We start from the raw sequence: 20,172 nt of genomic DNA on the forward strand, positions 1-20,172 counted from the left end.
ATAGTTTATTTTCTCCATCTTCTTCCTCTTCCAAATCTTCAATTCCACCACGTACTCTGCTCATCCTCTTCCATTGCATCAACGCAATTTATAACTAAAAATCAACATTATGTAATAAAGCATAAGTAATTTTTTCCCAAATTCTCTATACAAATATAACGTCTAATTTCTTTTTTGTGATTTCAATTATGGAACCAAGGATAAGTGAAGAGTAGCAAGTAATGCAAAGCAGTCGATGTTTCAAAAAGGATAAAAAAAGGTATGTTCTTACAACAACGAATAAACCGGAATCATAATGTAAATTCAATGTTACTACTTAAGGTACTTAAGTTTCAAAACTTATACTTCAATTAAATTTGCGTCATGACATTGTTAATTACTCATTATCTTAAAAGATGAAGAGATGTAAACTCAATGTATTCTTCACTTACTAAATGTCATTTAGTTCATTTTGATGTAAACTCAATGAACTTGGCAAGTTATGTTCATTTTCGAATATTTAGTAAGTATTACCCAATCTGCGTTCTTGCATTGAAGTGGCAATCGTTAATTTCAAAAATAAGATTGATCAAGTGTAACCCCCACCCCCACCCCCCACCCCACCACAATAAAAAAACGTCTGTTTTATAAGAAAATATATATAAGAATTTGTTCTTGAAAAAATCTTCAAATTCTAAGAAAAACTAAAAAAAACGCCCTTGCAATTACTTGTAAAACATCTCAAATCATTTTTGTTGTGATTTTCCGGAGCAACCTTAAAAGATCATTTTTCGGATCTCTTCTCTTTAGTTATTTTTCAAATCTCTTCTCTTTAATTGTTCAAATAAATCTTTAAACTCTAACACATACATGCAGACCTCGATTAATTGAATTACATTTTTGCTGATGAAGAATCTATTCTACTGATGGTGTTTGAGAGTTTCACATCTCTCGGATTTTGGAAGAATAATGGGAAATGGGGTTTTCATGGTGGGCATTTTAGGCATCGAAAATATGAGTTATAAATGGTTTTTCTGGTGGGGTTTGATATGAGGTGCCAATGGTGGCGGAAAAAAGCATTAATAATATTTTTTTCGTTTTTTCACCAAAGAACCCCGACAAATTAAAAAATTCATCATATACCCTCAATGTTTAAAAAATTCACCATATACCCTTGAGTTTTCGAAAACGTGCACCAGATGTCCTTTTTCTAATTTCCATTAACTCACCGTTAGCTTTATTTATCATTTTGCCATTATTAACCCTAAATCCTAAAATCTAAACCCTAACCATAACCCCCCTCCCCCCTCCACCAGCCCCCACCCCTCCTCTCCACCACCGCAGCCCCTACCCCTCCCCCTCCCCTCCACCACCGCAATCCACCCCTCCCCCTTCCAGCCGCCACCAGCCGAATTTGAGTTGCGTCGTCACCACCGGCCAACCCCACAACCACGAATCCCATGAAACAAAAAAAAAACCCAACCACAAATCCCCTAAACCCATGACCACCTTAACCCAACCACGAATCCTTGCCGATTTTTCTCTCTCCTCTATTCTTTATTTTTCGATATTCTTCATTCTAAAGATTCAATTTCGAGGGCCGAGGGTGAGGGTTCCATTTTCACAATCTCTCTCTCCTCTGTTTTTCGAGGGTGGTGATGGGTCGCGGCTGTTGGTGGTTCTCTTGCGCCCTTCTTCTTTCTCTTGTTTCGTTATTATTATTGTTGTTGTTGTTGGGGAATTCAACGAGGAAGGGGAAATCGGTGGGGAGGGAGTGAAGGACAAGCAGTGGCGGTGGATCGGAGGTGGAAGGGGTGGGAGAGGGGTTGCGACGGTGGAGTGGAGAAGAGATGAGGGGGTCGGGGTGGGCTGGTAGGGGGTTAGGGGTGGTGTTAGGTTTAGGGTTAAGGTAAAAGTTTATGATTAGGGTTAGGGGAAGGGTTTAGGTTTAGGATTAGGGTTAAAATTAGAGTTAGAGTTAGATTAGAATTAGGTTAATAATAGAAAATGGTAAATAAAGCTAACGGTGAGTTAACGGAAGTTTGAAAAAGGGGCATCTGGTGCACGTTTTCGAAAACTTAAGGGTATATGGTGAATTTTTGAAACATTGAGGGTATATGGTAAATTTTTTAATTTATTGGGAGTATTTGGTGAAAAAACCTTATTTGTTTCTCTATTTATGTAAAATAATTCTCCATAAATTGATGTCCATAAAAAGAGATAAAAATACGCTTAAAAACACAAACTCAACTTTATCAATTCTTTTTCTAATAGTCGCAGTGGTATAATATATTATTACTAAACTTCATCAAAATCAATGAACATATTTGTTAGTTTCAATTAAACCACATAAACAAAGATAGATATATGAAGTAGAGTAAAATATTGAATCAAATAATTTGCAGCAAGGAAACTATAGAATGGAGATGTTACATTATTTAAATAACATCAAAAGAATTTGGTACGTGCTGCAGGTCGACTGGGTTGAAGAGTGCATGTGGTTGACTAAGCATCATAAAGGGAAAATAATTTTTCCCTATATATTGTCAAAGGGATCGGAGTTCTAGTTCAATATATGTGCCAAATAATTTTTTTTTTTATTTTCTTCAGACAAAACCGCTACTAAAAGTCACGGTTTAATTTACAACACATAAAGCTACCAAGTGAAATAGCAAAAATATGATTTAGAATAGCGGTTAATTATGTAGAACCGCTACTCTTAGTAGCGGTGTATGAAAGACATAAAGAAATTATCAAACGTCTCAGGTATCACTAATTCACTATATATCACCAGCATGGAATTAGCGTCATTCACAACCACCAATTGTCCACCCCACTAACAAAACAACCAGCAATAATACATTCACCCCAACACCACCTCCACCTCCACCCAACAAAAATTAAGTTTGGACGACGTCAGTTACTCTAATTGGTACTGCAATTACTCCAGTCTCCAACCAACCTTTCGCTAGTTCGAGTATAAACCAAAGAAAAAAACCATGAAAATGGAAAAATTAAAATAAAGGGATAGATCCTAAAATTTAGAGAAAATAAAGTGAATAAAAAGTTCAAGAATTTAATTGCACAACTTATTAATAGGCAGGGACATCATCAACCAAAGAAGGACGCAGTACAACCGAGGATTTAGGAACGGTGGGTCATGGGTGTTGGACGGGGAAATATGAGAGAGAGAGAGGTAGGATGGGTTCAACCCATCTTGAAATTTTTTATCTTGCAATGCTTCTGTTACTGCAATTAGAGTTGACGATGTGTAGGATCTGGACAAGGTCCTCTAGGATCCAGATCCGTTTTTTAGGCAAGGATCCAGATTCTACCCGGATCCACTAGGTAATAAACGATCCAGATCCAGGTCCAAGATGGATCCAAAACGGATCCTTGCATATTGTCTTCAAACTCTCCTAATTTTCACAATAATTAAAGATTTCAAACAATAAAGTCATCTAATATCAACCAAAAAATATATTTAATTTTTGAAAAATAACCATTGCAACTACTTACAACTATTCAATTATCAAACTGTAGATTAGTTATCAACCCAATTATCGAACTCAATTATCTAGTAAATTCGCACAAAAAGCACACATTAATTAGAACAATAATCCTAAATTCAAGAGAAAATTTGTTTTACATGTAATAACTATTTTATAATATTATGATAATATAATATTAAATAATATATAATAATATTACAAAGACTGGTAAATGAATCTGGATAATAATTTAGCATCCGGTCCAAATCCAATTTTTCAAGGATGATCCAGATCCTACCCAAATTCATAGGGTCCAAAATTTGAGGAACCAAATCCGTCAAAAATGAATTTGGATCTACATATCCGAGTAGGGTCCATTACCCACTGCCATCTCTAATTGTAGTGCTTGTGTTGGAGGGGGAAATATGAAATAGGGGGAGAGAGGGGGGATGGTTTCTACTGTTGCTGAAATTTTTTATCTTGAGCGGGATGATGACAGTAGGAGTGAGTATGACTTGTGGAGGAGGGGATGAGGGTGATGAGAGATAAATCATGGCGGTGGAGAGAGTTTGTGGGAAATTGGGGATGATTAAATCATGAAATACAAGAGCTAATTAAACCGTTATTCATGGTAGTTATGTTCTATGTTGAGCCGTTAATTAATAACATTAGCGGTTCACCAAAACCACATCGTTATTTCAATTTGCGCTTTGCTTTAGTTAACCGCAAATTCAGTCTGTAGTTTTACATAAAACTTAAAAGAAAAAACAAAACCCACTTATAGTCCTACGTGGATAGTAGGTAAGGAATTAAATCCAACTTTGACACATATCACTACAAGAAAATAGGTTTTGGGCAACAAAAATATTCGTCGCCCAATGGGACAAGTTCGTTGCACAAAGGTTTGGGCAACGAAATTTTTGCGCGCCAATTTCGTCGTCTTAGGCTCGACGCCCATTGTATTTTGTGCGTCGAAAATTGTGGTCGTTGCACAAACCACATCTTGGGCATCGAATTACATTCGTTGCCCATAATGGTCTTTTGTGCTACGAGTCCGTATCCGTTGCACATTTATGAAAACAGTTAGGCAACGAGTTTCTTACGTCGTTGCCCATAATGTTCTTTTGTGCAACGAGTTTCTTACGTCGTTGCCCAATATTAATGAACTTTGTGCAACAATACTGTTTTTTGTCGCCCATTATATCTTGTAGTCTTACATGACATGATGTTTTGGGCAACACTGGTTTCGTCGCCCAAAATACTTTAGGCTACGAATTGTTGTACATATTTTTCAATCAAACGCTAAATTGAAATGACAATGTACGAACTCTATTTCGTTGCCCAAATTGGTATGGACTACGAATTATTGTTATCGTGTAATCTATAAGCTTTTTCCCTGTTCATATAAATGACATGAAAACAAAAGTATGAGATAGAATAACAAATTGTATATAATCGGAGTACAACAAAATAATCTTCAAATTTGACATTCAATGTACCTTATAATTCTAAGTAAATCTTAAAAAAACTAATTAGCAGTATCCATAATCTACGAAGAAATTCACATAATCTAAGCCTTATCATAGCTCCCCTCTGCTAGTTCCGGAAAATAGTCACGACCTATTGTTCCTGATAAAATTAAAAAACGTTATAATTAGATACCCATAAAAAAAACGTTATAATAAGTCATGAACCATTATTCCTGATAAAATAAAACAATTATGATAGATCTGTAAAAGGAAAATGTAGAATGCCATAATGAGCTGAAGTCTATACTCTAAAGCATGATAATTTTTTTTTTCAAATTACTTGCTTCTTAAGTGCTAAATCATGATGCAATGATATTACGCCAACTATACTAAAGATGACCTTGACAGATATTTAACCCAACTATACTAAAGATGACCTTGACAAACTCTTCTTTCTCTCCAAGATCCTGAACGAGAGACATAACTAGATTGTGACTAAAATTAAGAGATATTAAGTGAGTGTAGTCAGCTGAGATAAAGCAGACCTGTCTAATCTCTAATATAATTTGCGGGGAGTGCGAAATGCTGCAAACAGTCTAAGAGGCATTCGGTTCACACCATAATTTCACTCAAATGGAAATGCTTACTTTTATACAGTCCACTTCTTAAATTAGCATCCACACCACAAATTTATAGAAGTCAATGACATGAGCTAAAATTCTGAAGAACAAAGCAATATGTCTCCATAACTAAACATAGAAACATACATATTGAGCAAAAAAAAAACATATTCTAACCAGTAACCACGGAAACTAAGTTCTATTAGCAAAAGTTTCAAACTATGAACAACAAAACCTTTTTTATCATAATTTGCAAGTTCAGAAGAAGTAATATTCAAGGTCAGTGTGCAGCAACAGGCATAGCAGTTCCATTTCCATTAACAGCAACAGACTCTGTATCACCCTCCTGAGCATCGCACACCTTCACAATCTTGTCAATAGGCACCAGAGGCATATAATTTGCAACTCTGTAACCCCTATCATTGCATATTTTCACAGTTTGATTATACTTCTTAGAGCAGAGGGTTGATGTGGGAACAACTAACTCAGCTACCTTTGGGAAAAGGGGAAGGCGATTGAGTGATCGCCATGCTGAAACAGCATACTGCTCTGCGACGGGTTCATACTTGGTATACTGTCTGCAGGGGGGTGGCCTTGGACAAGGGGGGTGTGCAGGGGGAAAAAGTGAGTCTGAGACCAACTTTTAGGTTCATGATAAGGATGCTCTTAGCCGAACCAACTTCAATATCACTAAGAGGTTAGAACATGCCTATAAATCTCTACAAGCCAATCTAACTTCAATCTCAGCAGTGGATTCTAAGCTATATCACCAAGAGTATAGTGAATTGGAAATCTCCAGATCCATACACATATAGACATAAATATAACAACAAAATTTCATTTGACTTTTTTTTATTTATTATTTAATGGTATTTTCATGTCAAAAATTTCTGATAGGCTTCCCCTGAAAACTTGTTTTCACTTCTAATCCTCATCAAAGGTCATCAATGCCGGTGTAAAAACTAATCTAGATATTTTGTCTTTAATTAGCTTGAAACTAAATAAGAAGATGATTTAAACAATGAAAATTTTCGACATTAATAATACCAAGTATAATAATGAATAAGCTAAAAAACTTATACCTCATGTCTTCTGATATGTCTATTTTATATAGAATTTTACCCCCATTTCCCATGGATTATTGGTATTAATTGCGCTCTTCGGAGCACTTTTTTAGTACTAATGTGTGTCTTGTAGTGCATTCGTGTTTTCAGGCTGATTATTATAGGAACAAGCATATTTTGGTGCATTTCCTAATCCTTGACATCGCTACATGAGGCATGAAGTCGGGACGCGCGAAAATCTCACATTTCCCTAAAAACCTGATGACCACCCGACCGGGCGACATCTGCCCCGGCTGGTCGGGCGAGTCTTACTTAGTCAGAAATCGAACGCTGAAGTTCCAAGAAAATTTGCTCCCGCGCCCGACCGGGCGAAATCCGCGGGCGGTCGGGTGAATGCTACTTAGCCAATTTTAGAAGATTAAAGCTGCCAGGCGAATTTTACATGCGGGCCCGACCGGGCGAAATCCGCCCGGGCGGTCGGGCGAGGCGAATGACTATTGTGCTGAAAGGCGCCCGGCCAGGCGCGACGAAGGAGCACCAGACCTGACGACCGCCCGACCGGTCGGGCGGGACGATCTTTTGGCTGTTTTGAGCGCGTGTTGCGCCGGATTTGCAAGACATATAAATACTATTTTATTAGAGTTAAAAACTACGCCTTTTTACTAGAGAATACATTTTATAACTTTTTAGAGAGCTTTTGAGTTTATTCCATTGTTGAACATTGATTACTACGCTTTGATTCCTTCAAGTAAAGACTAAGTTTTCTTAATCTCTTCTTTCCTTTCATTATTATCATGTCTTTTAATTTGTTCATTATTTGTTTTGCTATTTCAATTATGTGTGAGTAGTCCATTAATCTAGGGTTAAGTAAACCCTAGCAATGATTTAATATATGAATTCTTCCATTAATCCCAAGTCTATATGATCAATTGTTCTTGTTTGATTGGATTGTTCTTATGCTCATTATCATACTAGGGATAGGTGATTTTGATTTGACTCCGTCGTATATCTTATTTTCAATGGGAATTGAATCTAGATGGTTTTGTTGATCCAATCAATGGTATGAATATCTTCTATGGGAATAGTTAGATGGGATTGCTAGGAACTTAATTGTGATGCTATGCTTAATGCCTCTTTCTTGCATGATTCTATGGGAATAGGTTTGATTGCTTGTTTAGAGTAGCCATTGGTACTCGGGAGAGATCTTTGGTAATTATAGGGTGCATTACTCCTCTTGGATTCTTGATTATGTTATTTGGGATGGAATTTATTCATGTATTGGTCATGCTAGTGGTGATGCTTAATTCTAGATGTTTTAATTAATTGATTATATCTTGTGTGTTCCTAGTAATTGTCATAGTTTAGTGTTAGTCTTAGTCAACACCCTTTTCATCATTGTTTGTCACTCGTTTAGTTAAATTGAGTCAAGATAGCTAGTGTTTGATACGTTTGTCCCTGTGGATTCGACCCTGACTTGCTCTGCTACATAGTTGGGTAGTTGGTTAGGTAATTACTTTTGATAGGTGCGCGATACGCCTATCATCTTCAAACATTTTCAGCATATCTTCTCTCATTTTCTTTTCACGTTCAGTAGCTTCTTTGTTCAATTTAGAAAATTTAGCTCTAAGCTCTTTATTGGATGCCTTGAACTCTTCATTAGATGCTTTAAGCTGTTCATTAGATGCTTTAAGCTGTTCATTTGATGCTTTAAGTTCCTCGTTTGATGCAGCAAGAGTGTCAACTTGGGTAGACAATCGTTCATTGTTCTCTCCAGTTCTCCTTTTTTTGGTGGTCGAGCTTTAGGACCAAGTCCTCTCACATACCCAGATTTACATTTTAAAGCTTTAATGTAAGCATCTTTCACATTAAGATTATCCTCACCATGCTCCTGAATCTGAGTTTCATGAAGTTTTTTCAATTCTTCATAATGTTTTTCAGCAATCGGTTCCCAACAAGTAGTCACATCCTTATTTTTATGCCTAGCACATAAATTTACCAAAGAAATGTAAACTAGAAGCATATCAAAACTCTATAACTTCAGTTTATGGATTGCTCAACAAAATTGAAAACGTCCAAGTCTGTTAATTCTGAAAGGTTTGGAAAATCTAAGATAAATTTTTCTAGCTGTTATGGTTGTGGTACAGGAATGATGCCATAGCTGCTGTTGTTTCAAACATTAACCTGGTTTACAAGAAAACTGTATGGGTTGCCGACACAAGTGCTACTAAGCATGTTTGTGTTGACAAAGGGTTAGTTATGGAGTTCAAAGACGCTGCCCAAGGAGAGCAGGTTTAAGTGACTGATTAGCATTAATTGCAAGATCTTTTATATATGTTTCCTGTAGCCTCACCCTAAAACCAAGTAGTCATAACTCATAACTACCATCTAAACATGGATGAAACTTATATCAATGGCACACGTGTTACTCAAAATCCTCATTTCAGCCCAATGTCGGGCATTGGAGTATAGTACTGCAAATGCAGACTTCAATTAATTAAAAATCAGAAAGTAGACCATGAAATGACTGGGACTCAATCCTTGGATCCACAGTTGAAATTAATGCTAATCAATCAGTTTAACCTTTTATAGATAGGAGGTAAAAGGAAAAAAGTTTGAAAAAAAGGTTGTCACCTGCTCAACAAGGAGGGACTTACTTTTTTGTCTTCTCAAATAATCTAACATAGATGGGTTGTTGCTCCACTTGAACGGCTTCGGATGATCCTTCAAGATCTTGTGTCGGAACAACGGGTGGCTCATTCATCTACATATAATATAACAAATGATTATATATATATCAAAAAGAACATATGGTACATAATATAATAAAGAAAGCGAAAATTAAAGACAACAAAAATTATCGACCATGTCATACATTATTCTTGCTGTGGATCTTGAACCATTGGTTGGTGTTTCAGTCAACTTTAGCTTGTTCTCCGTATTAATTTTGCTAATACGCTACAAATGCATGTGAAAGTAATCAATTGGTGAAAATTTTTAGTAAATGAGAAACAATCTTAGTAAATATTTGATGGAATGCGTCAAACCAACGGTTACTTTTTAGTAAATGAGAAACAGTCTAGCAAATATAATAAGTAAACTAATAACATGAGAAAAGAATTAACCTCTTGTTTTTCAGTACTCCAATGATTATCAATCAACCAATCCCATTGGTCTTCATCAATAGTCAAGGGTCTGTTGCGTCTTGCTTGTGACTTTGTGTAGCCTCTATAAAAATTTTCCTTCAGCCTAAATCTCCAATGTCTATATAAAGATGAACATTGAAAGCTCAATGCATCAACAATACCCTATCCACCAACCTTTTCAGGTAAATTATACTTTCCCTAACACCATAAATGATATACGAATTAAATTCCAGCAAGCATCATTCTATGTTACGAGAGGAATCTTGTTAGAAGTGTAAATAATTCATCAATGACTTACCAAGATCTTGTCATATAACCTTTGCTTCTTATCTGGGTCCATTTTAGCCCAATTCCTATCAAATAATTTCATTCATTACAGAGCTTAGAGATGTGTTTTACGAATGAAGAACACTATAAATAACAACATAGAGTAATTAAACATAGACATACTTAGTATTTAGGGGACAAAACTCCTTTACCCACTTGCTACAATCACATAAAAATTCATCTGCCTTTTCACCAATCACACGTCGAACCTCATCCATGAAACGGACCGTGACTTTTTCTTCTGAATTTCTTAGCCTTTTAGTGTAATATTTCATTCCCCTAGTAGGCCCACGCCTCTTACGATCAGGAAATTTTTGTCGAAGCTCATCTTGATCAAGTCTTCGTTGCTCACGGTAAGTAAGCTTGGAGTTTGTTCCGATGATGTCGAGACAATTGCCATTTTCCTATAAATAAAAATAAGTTAGCGATAGCTAATATGTAATAGCTAATATCATTAGCGATAGTATCATTTTATCTTTGTCAACTAAATAATACTTTAGGTTTCCAGTTATACTCTGTTAAAATAATATATGTATCTTGAAATAATTACTCAGGCATATAAATTGATTTTGGAATCATGCTTTTCCAGCTTATAAACATCTCTTTCTGCCCATATCTAATCATCAACATATAGCTAACCTTAGGAAACAACAAAGAAGCAAGACCCAATAGCTAGCCCATTGCACTATCTCTCTCGGAGCATATATGTAAACTACAGGGGGACTACAAATACAAATGAGACAGCCAATTCACTTAGCTTTTGAAGAAATGGTGGTACCACAAAAATTTACTGTTGATTTTATCTTGCACGATTCAAAGACTTAGGCCTATATCAAGGGGATGACAAGGCTCTGTCCTTATCAACTTTTCACTAGCAGACGCATTTACAAACCAAAATCAATATAATCTCACAATTATCAAAATCTTACCAGCAAATTCTGAGGCTTAATGTCCCGATGACATATGCCAATGCAGTTATGTAAATAGTCCAGTGCCCTGCAGATCTGCACACCAATAATATTAAGCATAAAGAGGTGAGTCAAAGAAAAAAAAACTTGAGTCTTAAAATGATTGCCCATTGCCTTTCCACAGTTTCCAAGACACATCTTGGACCATTGATGTCTTTAAATCAAAAATTACAAAAAACTTGTAGGTCAAGCATGGCAACTGTGGTCCAGTTCAGTCTGTCAAAGTTCAGACACAATTAGTTGCTAGACCCCCAGTGTTCTACCGGTTGGAACAAATTGACAATGGTGCCACCTTTAATTCACTGGCCAGAAAAGATATAGTGACAGGTAACTATCATTGGTTGATTATGATAGATGGAAACATTCTGTACAAGCATGAATACTTTAGTGTTTAGAAACTGTTAGCTTGACTGTCTGTGTAAGACCTTTGGAAGTACAAGTTAGCCTTTTCAAATACCTGTTTTTTGGGTGACAGGGGGGTGGGTATGATAAAAAGTATTTAACCTAGAATTTTACTCTCAACAGAGGAAGGATGTTTTATTTCTTTCACTGATGAACCATGCAATTATTCAGACACTGACTCCAGATTCACGGGAAGAAGACAAGCCTCCCATACTAAGAAAGATGTTTTACCACCTTATAGTAACAAAGTTAATTCCTTGTAAAGATCTGCTTACTCTTACTACTCATATCACCATTACAGGTTATCTAGATGTAAGCATTGGCCTGCAACCAAAGTTATGCATCATTCTCTAGATTAGTGCAAATTAAACCGTTTTGTTGATTTTATAGCAGGTTGAATAGCTTTCTCGGTGCTGATTCTGGATCGCCCAAACACCAAGTTCAAGCGGGAAATTAGATCACTACTTCGGTGCTGATTCTTGTCTCACAATACATAGGAAAAGTCCTCTTCTTGCTGTTGCTACTCCACATCTTTACCACTAGAAAATCCTATAATCTATATGCAACTCAATAAGACTGGGAGATAATAAATACACACAGTAGAAGATCACTTGTGGGTCTCTACTGTGAAATAGTCTTTAAGGCAATTGATATAGATTCGTTTTGTTTCTCTATTCTAACTTCAGAGTTTAGTTCTTTGCAGTTTCTGGAGTGTGGCAGTTGCTGACAATTTCAGATCACTTTGCATAAGCCAATTTGCTTTCACTATTAGAATGTTGGAGGCAAGTGAGCAGGAACCGGTGGAGCAAGGTTTGATTTGTGTTATTTTCATGTTTTATGCTCTAACTGAATCAACCAAGGACTCAAAGAATGTTCTGTTTCAGTACGAGTCTTCTAAAGAGATTCAGGTACAGAATGATAGCAAAGCAACAGCCACTCTCGAAACTGAGACAAACTTCTCAAGAGATGCCAGGGCAATTCGAGAGAGAGCTCTCAAGAAAGCAGAGGAAGCCTTAAAGGGTAAGAGTAAGACATCTGGTGATGGAAAGGTATTTCTCACTCTTCTATCCCAGTGAAAGATCAAGTACGTTATCTACTATACTAGATACATGTAACCAGTAAAACACTGAAAGAACTAGGTACTTGTCATAGTATCAAACTATCTTTACCTAACCGAGAGGTAGTAATGAGACAGTGAAGGAAAATTGTAGAAAACAACATACTATGAAGACGCATACCTACAAACATTTATCTAGGACATTTCGTAGTATATAACTATAGACAAACTCAAAATTGTCACCTGAATTTATTCTCTTATACCAATAATGTAAAAAAAATTCGCTATTATCAAAATAGTAAATTGGTAATAATAAAGTAAACTTAAAGGTTACTTTAAAAATTTAAAAGTAAAGGTTAAAACATAATTTTTAGAGTGTATCTCAATACAATATACCATTACTCAATTGCTAGTAGATGAATTAGTAGAACTATCACTTTGAGACCCCTCGTCTTCAAAAGAATTGTAAAAATCATGCAAGATAGGTTCATCTTCCGTGTCCGAAAATTCATCCTCACTTTTTTCGATCTCTTCATCATCTTCATCCTCCTCATGTTCATTATCCACTTCATTCAACAAATCTTCTTCGATATGAGCCTCAACCAAGGTATATTCAACATCATTTCTCACTATTGGAATATCCTCATCTTGAACATCTTCGTAGTTGGTTACAGATTGTGACACATGTTCCCATAATAAATCTCCATTGTGGCTCATTATGACATGGTACATAGAAGACTTGCTCAATTTGAGAGGCTAATGCAAATGACTCATTGGTTTTTAACCTCTGAGTTACATTGCACTGCTCCTAAATTACCCTTTTTAATCCCTTTTTCTTCGTCGAACACATTAAACCACTTACACTTAAACAGAACGATATTGGGACTAGTTCGATTCTTAAGAGCATCATACTCTAGCACAATAACCTTCTCTAAAACCCCATAGAAATCCTTTTGTCCACTTTCCTCGTCCCCTTTCACAACTATGCCACTATTTTGTGTTTTTCGATTTCTTGTGCCGTTTTTGGTGTGAAATCTAAACCATTAATGACGTATCCATCAAAAGTGACAACACCTTTCATCGGTCCTCGTGCTAAACACAACAATTCTTCAGTAACTCTGGGATCCCCTTCTTTCCATAGATTTGTAATCTACATATCATTATTAGTTAACCACGGAAACAAAATAAAGATACAGAAAATAAAACTAATGTGTTCACTTACTTTATCTTCAAACCACTTGCAAAGGTCAATCCTTTGAGAAATTGGTGCATGCTCATATTCACTAGACATAAGAATATAAGCAACTAATTAGTTCTATTAATGGAAAAAAAAATCATTATGCATGACAAATATCACACTTACGTCAAGAAAGGTTTTGCTTCATCACAATTAAACATGACGTAAAGTTGAGCTTCTCGTCTATCCTTAGTAGTCATTTCTGTTAGACTTGCCTTCCCTAAAGGCTTGCCTATTTTAGAGAAGACAGACAAGTTACAGGATTGAGGATAGTTAATGTCATCATTTCGATCTGGACGATTGTGTAACGTCTCAATCTTAGACATATATCTCGAGCAAAATGTGAGACATTCCATTTCAATGTACCCGTTAGCAATTGAAGCTTATGGGTGAGCTTTGTTCCGCACGAATGATTTGAACGTTCGCATTGCCCTAAAAGAGATATATTAGTAAAACACACTACATGTATACAATCTTATGATAACCCTAACTACTAACAACTGACCTTTCAAAGCGATACATCCAACGATAATGTACAGGACCTGCCATTCTAGCTTCAGTAGCCAAGTGAATCGGGAGATGTATCATTACATCAAAGAAGGCAGGAATGAATACGCGCTACAGCTTACATAAGGTGATTGCTATATTCATTTCCATCTTCTCTAGTTCTGCTACCTTTAAGGTTTTAGAACACAGTTGCTTGAAAAAAAGACTGAGCTCTTATAAAGGCGTTAGAACATTTTCATCTAAAACACCTTGGAAGGCAGGTGCTAGTAAGTCTTGCATGAAAACGTGAAAATCATGAGTTTTCATTCCCATTACCTTCCCATCGTGCAAGGAGACACACCTTGAAATGTTTGATGAATAAGCGTCTGGAAAAGCTAATTTGGATAGAAATGTGACTATTTTTCTCCTTTCACTCAAAGTCAAGTTGTAAGGTGCTGGTGGGACTTGCCATTTATCATTCCCAAGTAACTTTGGACGTAGCTTATCATGCATTTTCATGTCTATTAAGTCTAGTCGGGCATTTAAAGAGTCCTTATTCTTTCCCGGTAAATCAAGCGTTGTGCCTAATATACTTTCACACACATTCTTTTCCACATGCATCACATCCAAGTTGTGTCGAACCAAGAGATGTCTCCAATAAGGTAATTGGAAAAGGACACTACGTTTTTTCCGTTGATGCACAATATATCTTTCACCTCTCTTGCGTTTTCCCTTAGAAGCTTTTCCAAACTCCACATTTGAGTATCCATTTAATTGCTCCAAAACATCAAACCCCATTAAAGGAACTGGAGGAGGACCCCTTTGTACCTTACCACCAAAGGAGCTCCTATTAAGCCTCCATTTATGATCGATTGGTAGCCACCTTCGATGTTCTGTATAGCAATATTTGTGTCCACGCTTCAAATAATGAGACTTTGTGTCTATATGACAATTAGGGCATGCAAGGGCCCCTTTGGTACTCCAACCAGACAAATTAGCATAAGCTGGAAAGTCATTAATGGTCCATAACAACACCGCTCCCATATTAAAAGTCTCTTTTGCATAGGCATCAAATGTTTTTACCCCAAACTCCCACACTTCATTAAGTTCATCTACTAGAGGTTGCAAAAATACATCTATATCATCTCCTGGAGATTTAGGGCCAGGAATTAATAAAGATAATATCATATTATCACTCTTCATACACATCCAAGGGGGTAGATTGTACGGCACCAACATCACTGGCCAAATACTATATCTACTACTCATGTTAGCTCCAGGATTAAACCCGTCACTAGCTAAACCCAATCGTACATTACGTGCATCTTTAGCAAAGTCTGGAAATGTTTTGTCCAAAGACTTCCATGCTTCTGAATCTGCGGGGTGTCTCATTATCCCATCATCCTTCTTATCATCTTTATGCCAGCGCATATGTCTTGCTAACTTGGAAGATATAAACATCCTTTGTAGTCGTGGAATTAAGGGGAAATGACGCAAGATCAGTTGAGGAACTCGAGTTGTCTTTTGGACATCCTCGCCATCTGAATACTCATCACCACCTTGCACAACTTTCTCCTTCCATCTAGGAGCTACATATTTAGGACATTTTTCTTCATTCGCAAATTCTTTTCGAAACAAAATACAATGGTTAAAACAAGCATCAATCTTTACATAATCTAACCCCAATGCTTTTGTGTACTTTTTTGCTTCATAAGCATTTGCAGGAAAATTCTTGTCATAGTTAAAAGCCCTATGCAAAGTCTTCAATAACATTGAAAAAGATTTATCACTCCATTTATTGCTAACTTTATTATGTAGCAGTGAGATAATAAACTATAATCTTTTGAATGTGGTACACCCCGGATACAACTCGGCCTCCATGTCTTCTACTAATGTCATTAACTCCTTAGGATATTCATGATTGTCTGACTTTCTATTGTTTCCATTATCATCGAGCACAGAAGAAGTAGTTGAATCCCATGCATTTGTTGCTTCAAAAATTAATGGAGCCATGTCGTCAAAGGGCATTTCTATTTCATTTTCCTCGTCTGAAACCACCTTTGTTTCGCCTTCAAGCTCAACTGATTCCCCGTGACTCACCCATGGATTGTAACCATTATCGATACCATGTACTAGTAAGTGAATTTGCATTGTTTTTTCGATTTTGGGCAAAAAGCAATCCACATTTCACACAGGCACATTTTAGTGATGTTTCATCACTTTTTTCTTTGAAAGCAAACTCTAGAAACTCATCGACCCCTGCTTTATACTCCGATTTTCGCCTATCCTTTATCCCACTATGATTCATCCAACTTCGATTGGTATTCATTCTTTCAATCAAGTAAGAAAAAATCCTTAAGAAAGAAAAACAAAAGATATCTCTCATTCAGTTAGGAAAAAAAAATCTCCAAACTTACTAGCTTAGGTAATTGAATGCAAAAAAAATTAGTTTTGGCACTATCGAGCAATAGTGTCAATTTAAAAGATTAGTTTTGGCAGTAGGGGGTGGTGGCAACAGGGGGAGTGTGGGGGTGGTGGCAGCAAGGGGGGTGTCTGCAGAGGGGTAGTGCAGCAAGTGGGGTGTTTGTAGGGGTGGTTGCAGCAAGGAGGGTCTGCAAGGGGGTGGTCGCAGTAGGGGGAGTCTCTGTAGGGGGTAGTGGCAGTAGGGAGAGTGTCTATAGGTGGGTGGTGGCAGCAAGGGGGGTGTCTACAGAGGGGTAGTGCAGACAACTAAATTAAAAAAAAATCACAACAAGGACAACGACATCTATGAAGGATGAGCACTTCAAAAAGTAAAACATTCAATTCAAAAAGTAATAATTTCTAGGTGTATCTTCATCTAGCTATTGCAGAATTTGAGATAATAATCATCCTTATTTATCTTCCTTTGCTTACAGGGCCTACATGTCAATGCTATTTCATTAAAAATCTAGCTATCAAACTAGTTAATTCGCATTACTTCTCAGTTCTCACATATATAGCATCATCCATACAAGTATTGTTACATTCACTGTCTGGTATCTTCTCTAAACCAAATCTGATCTAATATATCTAAGAAGCAGCAGCAATAAAGCATGATATAATTAATACTTTTTGAATTGATCAGATGATTCTCTTCAATATCTATAGCCATAAAAATCTGACCAACAGTAATAAAAGTAGAATTTCAAATTGTTAGTGGTAAAGAGAAAGAGAAGAAAGCCAATAACACTTAAAAAGAAAATCTTCATCAACCCAATAACAAGTATGAAATTCATTACGGGATCTAGGGAGTATAATCTAATAAAATAGTTCACTTTCAAAAGCACAAGATCTTGTCTAATGCAGAAAAGTTGCCTTTATGGGCTTCACAAGGTTGGGTAATGCACTAGCCCTCAAACACTCTAATAGTATACAAAAATAGTAATGGTCAAGCACTAAATCCTAGCACCCAAAAAAATGATATCAATGAGTCTACATACTATAATATCCCCCTTTATAACTATTGTGAACAGCCGTCCCTGTACATGATTATTAATAAAATTCAAAATTGGTAAAATACAGTAAATCAAACAGCAAATTTGAAACAGAAAAATACAAAGAATGATGATGAAGAAGAGAGAAAGAGAAAGAAAGTAGAAGACCTAGAAAATTCGTACCAATATTGAGAAACAAATAATTTAAGTAATTCAATAAAACATTGACAAATTCATAACAATAATTCAAGGTAAAGAACGGTTTTGCTTGACAAGAAGAGGGGTTGATTCCTAACTTAGGGTAAAGCAACAAAAGATACCAACCTTGCCGCCGAAATTGCCGCTAGCCTCACCGTTGATCTCCGGCAGCCACCCACATCACCACCTGCGAAATTTTAAAAGGTTAGGGCAGAGCATAAGAGGTGACAACTAACCATAAACCAAAATTTCGATCATAATTAAAGAATTCATCAAAGAAGATGCTGAGAAACGTGAGATATGTCAATTTGATTCAATGAAAAAATTAATTGGCCATCACATTTGAAGTCGTCACCTGAGAGACGTCCAATATATCTCATCGGAAATCACAAATCACCGGAAAAAACTGAAGAAGATGCGACCGCTGAACCACCGTGCGTGAACCGAAGAGAGTGTGAGTTGAGAGTAGAGTTGTGAGCAGTTGAACTCTCTGGGGGTGGGAAAGAACGTGTTTTTGTGGGAAAATTTTGGAGCCAGTTTAATTTTTTAGCATTTTTTTCTTTGGTTTGGGCAACGAATTTTTAATTTGAACTGGCCCATCATTAAACAATGGCAACGTAATATGTAAGTTTGTCGCCTTATTAAGGTAATGGGCAACGCAAATTTAGTTTCGTCGCCCTAATATGTATTTGGGCAACAAAAAACATTTTTGTCGCACAATAGTGTTCCCTAGGGCAACAAATTCAACTCGTCGCTCTTGTTGTCAACTATGGGCCACGATATTCAGTTTTGTTGCCCTTGAGTTTCAAATTCGTCGCCCAAAACCTATTTTCTTGTAGTGTCGAATTAAAAATTCCTTTGACAAGTATAGGAAAAAAATTCCAAATTACATAGTTGAAACACTAGATATTTCATAAACTATCTTTATTATTATACTGTTACATTATGAAGTTTTTTTCTTAGGTAAATTTTAAATAATTTTTGAATAATTCTACATGTTGCCTCCTATTTTGAGTTTGCTACTTGGTGGTTGACCAAAAAAATTTATTATCAAGTGACCTTTTACTTTGACTATTTATACTTAGTGGCCTTAATTCACTCAAAAGTCAAAATCTAGCTAACCCATCATTTAAAGTAATTTACTAATCTAGCCCCTAGTTAATTACCATAATTCAAAACCCCGGATCCCCCCTTCCTTAAAAAAAAAAACTCCATCCCTCATGAGTTTTGATCATCATAACTCCTTAACCGAAATAAGTTTTAGCAGTTTGTAATATAAGCTCATGACTAAATTTGAATTTGCTCGACAATAAGTGTATAGAGCTCAAACAAGGGAAGTTCAAGCTCAACTAAATAAAATATAATCCAAATTCCTCTTGAATTGGATGAATGTATATAAGTAAGACTCCAATACTTAACTTTCCTGCATGTTAATGATATAAAAATGTCACCATCCACCAATGTTAATGATTCATTTTCGTATTCTTATCAAAATGAGGAAATAATTTGGTTGCCCTTAGTAATATCCTCGAATTGTATTTTTCTGCTGAAGCTAATTTACCGTATAGTCTATATTCAATTGGATTTGTACTGTGTATTTCATGAAAGCCTCAATTCATTTTCACAAATTTAGCCAATTCTGCAATTTCGTGCTTCAAAACCCCAATTATTCCTTCATCTGTTGTAGATTCGAATGAATCATGCAGATTTTTGGTTTCTAAAGCTGGTACTAAATACATTAACATTTGATTCACTATGGAAATGTTTGCATTTGTAAAGTTGTTATATGGTCCTTCAACTTTATTTTGCCTTCTACTTCCATCTATGACAGGGGAAGTTGAGGAGTTATGAAGATTATAACTCACGACGGATAGGTTTTCTTTTCGGAAGAGGGGTTTAGAATTAGGGTAATTAACTAAAGGATAGGTTAGTAAATTTATTTTAAATGATGGGTCAGCTAAGTTTTATGTTAATTAAGGCCATTAAGTATAATTAGTCAAGATAGGAGGTCACTTAGTATAATTTCGTTAGTTTTTTTACTAGCCACCAAGTAGATAACCCAAAGTAGGAGGACACCATGTAAAAGTTTCCAATAATTTTTCTAAAAATTAATACTAGATTTAATCACACAACTAATTCAATTCCAATAACAATTTCGCACGCATCACGTACATATAAGACTAGTATAGTACGCAAATAAGTACATGCCCCCAACTTCAAAATGTGAAGCTATAAAATTCAATTAAATCACATCCTATAACCAACACAAACCCAAA

This window comes from Beta vulgaris, chromosome 3 (genome assembly GCF_026745355.1).
Source record: "Beta vulgaris subsp. vulgaris cultivar EL10 chromosome 3, EL10.2, whole genome shotgun sequence".
Classification (NCBI taxonomy): Eukaryota; Viridiplantae; Streptophyta; class Magnoliopsida; order Caryophyllales; family Amaranthaceae; genus Beta; species Beta vulgaris.